The sequence below is a fragment of the Echinops telfairi genome, unplaced genomic scaffold (assembly GCF_000313985.2).
Source record: "Echinops telfairi isolate 266 unplaced genomic scaffold, ASM31398v2 ScPeMD7_7424;HRSCAF=8462, whole genome shotgun sequence".
NCBI classification, from domain to species: Eukaryota; Metazoa; Chordata; class Mammalia; order Afrosoricida; family Tenrecidae; genus Echinops; species Echinops telfairi.
The window spans coordinates 58,961,861-58,968,537 of NW_022111324.1; positions in this window are offsets into that span (position 1 = coordinate 58,961,861).

Consider the following 6,677-nt stretch of genomic DNA (forward strand, 5'->3'; position numbering starts at 1 on the left):
AGGTGTTGTCCAGTCATTTCCACTTACAGAGACCGACTTGCAACAGAACAAAACGCTGCCTGGCCCTGCCCATCCTCACCATTGGTGTTACGTTGGATCCCACGCTTGCAGCCACCATGTCCATCCATCTTGTTGAGGGTCTTCCTCTTTTTCTTGACCCCGCCATGTTCCCAAGCAGAATGTCCTCCGGGCTGGTTCTCTCCGGACAGCATGTCCAAAGCCCGTGAGACAAAGTCTGGCCATGCTCGCTTCTGAAGAGCCTTCTGGCCGTCCTTCTTGGGAGACAGATCTGCTTGTTCTCCTGGAAGTCCACCGCACTTTCCATAGTCTCTGCCAGCACCATCATTTAATATTGGAACTACGACCACAAGGCTCAAAATCATCTTCAAGCCAGTGGCTCTGTCACCTGAAGTCCTTGCTAGCATAGAACAGTCGCTCACAGGGTTTATAGGACTGCAATTTTGGGTCCCGTTGCAGCAGCAACATGTCACTGGAAAGCCCCACACCAAGAGAGTGGATTCTGACTCCTGGTGACCCGGGCCGCAGATGACCCGCGGGCGGTAGTTTGAGGACGCCGATAGAACAAAGTAGACTGGCTCCAGAGGGTTTCTAAGACTGTAGGTCTTTCCAGAAACAGACAGCCCGCTTGGAAAGAGCCCGTGTGTTGGTCTCTCCTGAGACAAAGTGCTCACGTGTCCCGTCAGCACCGAGATGCTTTTTCCTAACGTTGACACCACGTTGCACGGTTCCTCTCACTAGGGAACAGTTTGCGCCCATCTGCACCCACGGGGCGTGACCTCCCTTCTGACACATATTCAGTCCTCCGTTGCAAAAGTCAGCTGTAAGCATTAGCCAATATTTGGCAGCATCCTCTGAGCGCATCCACGGGGATGGAGAAAATAGGAAGCAGCCCTGGGAAGTCCAATTCAGTTCAATAGACACTGACTAAGCACCTGCCACATCCAAGGTCCTGGTAGGTCACACTGGGTGGACTTTTGTGCACGCCAGAAGCTCTTTAGCCTTCAGCCTTACCAGCGGGCTGGGGCCGGAAAAGGAGGAAACCAAGTGCGCATGTGCGAGACAGAGTGCTTTCTTTCCCGGAGGGAAGATGTTCTTGCGAGTTCTCTACCAGGAAGTTCGTCACTTCCTGGCCAGCTGATGAAGTTTCCTAAAGGCATACATGGCTTCTCTTGTCACACCGAGTTGGGATGGCCTGGGATGCCAGCAGGCAGGCCTCCGGGAGGATGTTTTCCAGCCTCAGGCACGATGCGTGGGTCAGGGAGCTTGGGGACAGCTGGGTGGCAGCAGCGCAGTGGGCAGGCAAGCCGAGGACTCAGGGCAACGGGGCCCGGAAAGGCGGCCGGGCTGCCGGAGAGCACAGCAGAGGAAGTGCGCCGAGAGGGTGGGGAAGCACGGGCGAACAGAGTTTGCTGAGTGATGGATGAGCGGGACTGAGAAAACCAGTTTGTGAGCAGTTGCCGGAGAAACAGCAAAGCCTGAATTGAAATGTGCAGTCCCTGGTCAGTGAATCATTCGGGGTGAGGCAACCCCACCTGTTTTCGACTGCTGCATCAGGATTCCGATGGCTGCAATTTTCTGAACGTGAATCGCCAGGCCATTTCTCTGCGGTGCTTCTGGGTAGATTTGAACCACCAGCCTTTTGCTTAGTTCCAAATCCCAAACTGTTGCCATCACCCAGAAACCTTATCTAAGCTCAGACCACCCACCACCAAGGAGTGGATTCAAACTCATAGACACCCAAGAAGACAGAGCAGGACTACTCCCTTGGGTTTCTTAGACTATAAAAGTTTATGGGCGCCGACTGCCTCATCTTTTTCTGTAGAGAGTTACAGTCTCGGGCTCATGAGGCAGTTCTACCCTGCCCTCTACGGTCACTGTGAGTTGGCATCGGCTGGATGGCAGTGTGTTCTGGGTCATCATGAAGGCCTGTTTGTCAACGTAGAAGCCCAGACCAAACCCAATGCCATCTCACTGATTCGGAGACACAGTGAGGGCAGCCAACCTCCTCTTTTTTTCTTTTTTTTCCTGCAGAGCAACTGGTGGGTTTGTACCTTCGACCTTGTAGTTAGCAACCAAATGCTTAACTCACTGCACCTCCAAGTTAAAACAAAAAACTGCTATCCAGTCAATTCCACCTCATAGCGACCCTTGCCAGGGTTTCTGAGGCTGTAAAGCTTTACAGGAGCAGAGTCTCCTCTTTCTCCTGAGGAATGGCTGGCAGGAAAATACAACATATTTTTAGTTTATTTGCTTGATTCATAACTTTTAAATACTTAGACAAATGATTCATTGACTTCCATTTGCACCCTTAACTGCACCCCACAAATGTTTTTGCTCTATCAAATTAGGCAGAACTGGATCTCCCCAAAAGGATCCCTGGTGACACTGTGAGATAGACATGGGGCTATGAATGTAAGGTCTGTGGTTCAAACCCACCAGCTGCTTTTTGGTGAAAAGCTGAGACTGCTCTTGTAATGATTCACAGTCTCAGAAACCCTGTATCATTGCTGTGAGTCAGAATTGGCTCGTGGTAGTGGGTCTCCTCACGTTGACTATTTCCCCAGCAAGGAAACCTGTACCCAAATGGATCTGTTTCTACCCACATACCAAACTGATGATAAAAGGGAAGAAATATGCTTCATAATTTGAAAAGGGATATTACAAAAGAAAATAGATTCTAGAAGGTGCAACCGGAACAGATTAAAGACCATCTGTTATACAATTTTAAAAGTGCTGTAACAGAAATGAGGAGTCCTGGAGGCGTAGTGGATTATGCATTCAGCCGCTAACTACAAGGTCAGCAGTTTGAACTCACCAGCAGCTCTGTGGGGGGAAAAACGAGGCTTCCCGTTCACCATAAAGATTTCTACCTTGGAACAGCCAAAGGGGCAATTCTACTCTGCCTTAGAGGATCAGTATGTGTCCGAGTTTACTTCCTGGCTGTGAGCTTGGTTTGAGAGGTCTGTTTTGAAATAACAAATAGGACTTGAGCATCCTGTTAGCCTGGAAAAGCGAGCTCCCTTCATTCCGTGAGGAACGTCTCTGGTGTGAAAGTTGCCGCTTCCGGATGAGAGGTGTTTAGAAGACAACGGTCAGCACAGGGCGGGAAAGGGCACCCTGTAACTCAGAGAGGCCGGGGGGCTGAATGTAGACTCCTGCCGGCCAGGTCTGAGTGGTGGGAGGGTCTTTACCTAGCAGACCAAATCGCTCTGCAGCTAGCTTTATGCCTTGGGGGGCCACTAGGATGCCACCCATATTTTTTTCTACAATTTGCTTAAGCCAGTATGTTAAAAAGAGGATGACGTGGATATGTGAATAAAGGTATCTTCAAGAGACAAAGAGGCATCTCCCATGCCAGAATTCCAAATCACTCATGTAGACTCTGTCCTCAAGGAGGTGAAGGCTAACTCCTCCGTCCTAAGTGTGGGCTGCACCTGGTCTCTTTCTTCCAAAGAGCTCAGCTGGAAAGGGGAGGAGGTAGAGCAGTCTGACAAGCACTACCTCAGGCAGGCCATCAAGGAGAACCTCCCCAGGGAAGTCACCATGACAGTTTGGGCCCTTAATAATGCGATCTGATGAGAATGACTATCTCTGTTGTCCCCCCCGCCCCATCCATCGCCCTTCTTACCCTTCACCTTCCTACACACACACCCCCCCCACATATCTCTATGTTAGCTTTACCAATAACATAATTAGTCAATTAACACCACTTTTTTCATCTTAAATGTAGTCTATGCAGACATTGGGTCCACATAAAAAGGGCGGTTTCATTATAGGATTAAAAACAAAAAAAGTATTTCACAAAAACACATAAAGCTGGCAGAGCTGCAGTGACGACTCACAAATTTGCTTCCGTTTCTCACAGTTGCCCTTACTCTGGATTCATTGATCCCGGAATGGGGGCAACTGCAGCCACACACTTCAATCTGTACCGCAGAGTAAGGAACTTGGGGTTTCTATCCAAGAACCGTGAGAGATCACTTTTCACTGCAATGCAACATTTATTGGAGAGACAAACTGCACACTCAAAGGTGATTAACATCACAAGGCTTTTAAAAAATATATGCATAAGTATACCCATGCAGTTAAAATCCATATACACACACACACACACACACACACACACACACACACACACACAAGTAAGTCAACACGTATTGCTACAAGGCTGCCAATTCCTACATGCACAGGTTTATTCCAAACAAAACATGTTTAAACATGTCTCTGCGCATAACCAAGCACCTTGAGTGGACAAATCATTTGACCTCGGGGATCAGGACCAGAGTTTCAGGACACACTTCGGTCAATTGGCATAATATAGTTCACAAAGACAAATATATTGGATCCTGATTTGGTGAACAGTGACTCGGATCTCAAAAGCCCAGGAGCAGCCATCTAAGGTACAATTATTGGTTTCTTCCTGTCCAGAGGATAAAGGAATAACAAAAATTAAAAAGACACATGGAAACAATTAGTCTAATGGATGAATAGACCATGCAAACATTCCTCTCTCTAAAGCTGAGACCAAAAGACCTAGGTGGTGCCCAGCTACCACAACTGCTCTGAAAGGGATTACATTAAAAGGTTCTGTGTAGAGTTGGAGAAAAATTAGGAGCAGAACTCAAAATCAAAGAGACCAGGATTATTCGTCAGAGACTAATGTCCCATAGGCCCCCAAGACTATGTCCCATAGGCACCCTTCAGGTCTGGAACTGAATCTATACTCCATGTTAGAATAATTGGCCATTTATGATCAAAAGAGAAGTCTTTCCCTAAGGCCAAAGTTCAGAGAGTTAGAGAAGAAGATGGAATGAAAATGGGAAACACAGGGAGGAAGTGAGAGAAGGGATGTGTGTTAGCCCACGTGGACTAAAGAAACAAATTCATAGACACTCATATTTGTATAAGAAAGAGCTTTATATTAAAGAGAAATTGTATATTGAGAAAACATCCCAGCCCAGTCCAGATCAAGTCCATACGTCTGATATTAACCCATATGTCTGATACCAATCTATAAATTCCTCTTCAGACTCACACAACACATGCAATGCAGGAAGATCACAGGCCAGTGGGTGGAAAGTCCAGTGCCAGTGGAAGCATCTCAGCACTGACGTGGGTCTCCATATGGCTCCTCCAGCTCCAGGGCACTTGTGTAGCTCCATGTGTCTTGTCAGCAGGAATGTCCTGCAGGGAGTGAACCTGTGTCTGGATTCCAGCAAGCTATTTATCTCTGTTTGTGCTTCCCAAATGAGGTCATCAAGCTGCGACCTGATAGACAGGTTAGACCTCACCCCTTTGCAAGTTGACAGGAGATTATGTAACTGCCATAGGGTGGTACATTGAGAGGATGGTAGTGGATGAGCTGAATCAGAATGTGGATAAATTGTTGAATGTACGATTAAGATCTCCTCTGTAAACTTTTACCTAATTCACAACAAAAAGATTTTTAAGTAAAAGAATAAACAATAAAAGACAAGTACTGGGGGGAAAAGAAAACTGCCTACCAATGATTATCATGATCATAAAAACAAAAATCCTCAACATAAACAAACAAATGAGTCCTGTAGGCAAGGAATATACTTGTACCTTCAAGGAAACACACCTCAAAAAGTGCCATCAAAATTTATAAATTATTAAGGGTTCATAAGGGAAGGAGGGTGGGGGAGAGGGAAAATGAGGAGCTGATATCAAGGGCTCGAGTAGAAAGAAAATGTTTTTAAAATGATGATGGCAACATACGTACACAGTGGATGCATGTATGTATTGTGATAAAAGTTGTACGAGCCTCCAATAGAATGATTAAAAAATCAAAATAAACAGTGGTTCCCAAGGAGATCAGCTAGGCAAGTTACATCCAAAGCAGAGAAGTCAGCTCAGAAGGGTAGGGGATGGGGGTGTTTGCACAGGGGATTCCAAAAAAGTCCTCATGATTTATTTTCTTAAAGGAGACAGGATGATCATGGGAGCTTGTTAGGACGAAGTCTTAAGAAAATGTAAAACTGCGCTGTGAGAAAGAAGGCAGGAGAGCTGTGTCGAGGAATTTTTTTCCATCACCACAATGCACCTTCTCAGGCTTTAGGCACCCAGGTGCTGACCCATGAGACATGTATTGGAGACCTTAACCTAGCCACCCTACAGCCCTACGTGTATCTCTTCTGACATTTTTTTGTTCCCTAAACTTAAAGAACACGTCAAAGGAACAAAATTTAAGTCCCTCTAGAGCCCTGGTGGCATGGTGGGTTAAGCACCACAAGGCCATGAGAAACCATCAGCTCCATGGGTATGGTAGTTATATAATTGTCAATTTGAGAGGATTACAAGTGAAAAAGTGGAGTCTAGTCTGTCAATCGGATCATAGCCAATGAGGTTTCTGTGTGAGCATGGCCTTCTCCTGAGAATTCTGGGAAATCCTTGATTTTCTCCTTGGAGGCAGGAGAGACTCTCTCTCACTACTTCACTCCCTGGGAGACATTGCAGCTGATAAGACACATGGAACTACCCTAGTGCCCTGAGCTGGACAAGCCACATGGATGCAACCAGACCTCTGATGGCAGAGGAGCCACAGAAAGACCCCGGCCAGCACTGAGATGCTTCCAACGCCACTGGACCTAAAGACTTTCTACCCACTGGCTTGTGATCATCCTGCATTTGGCTTC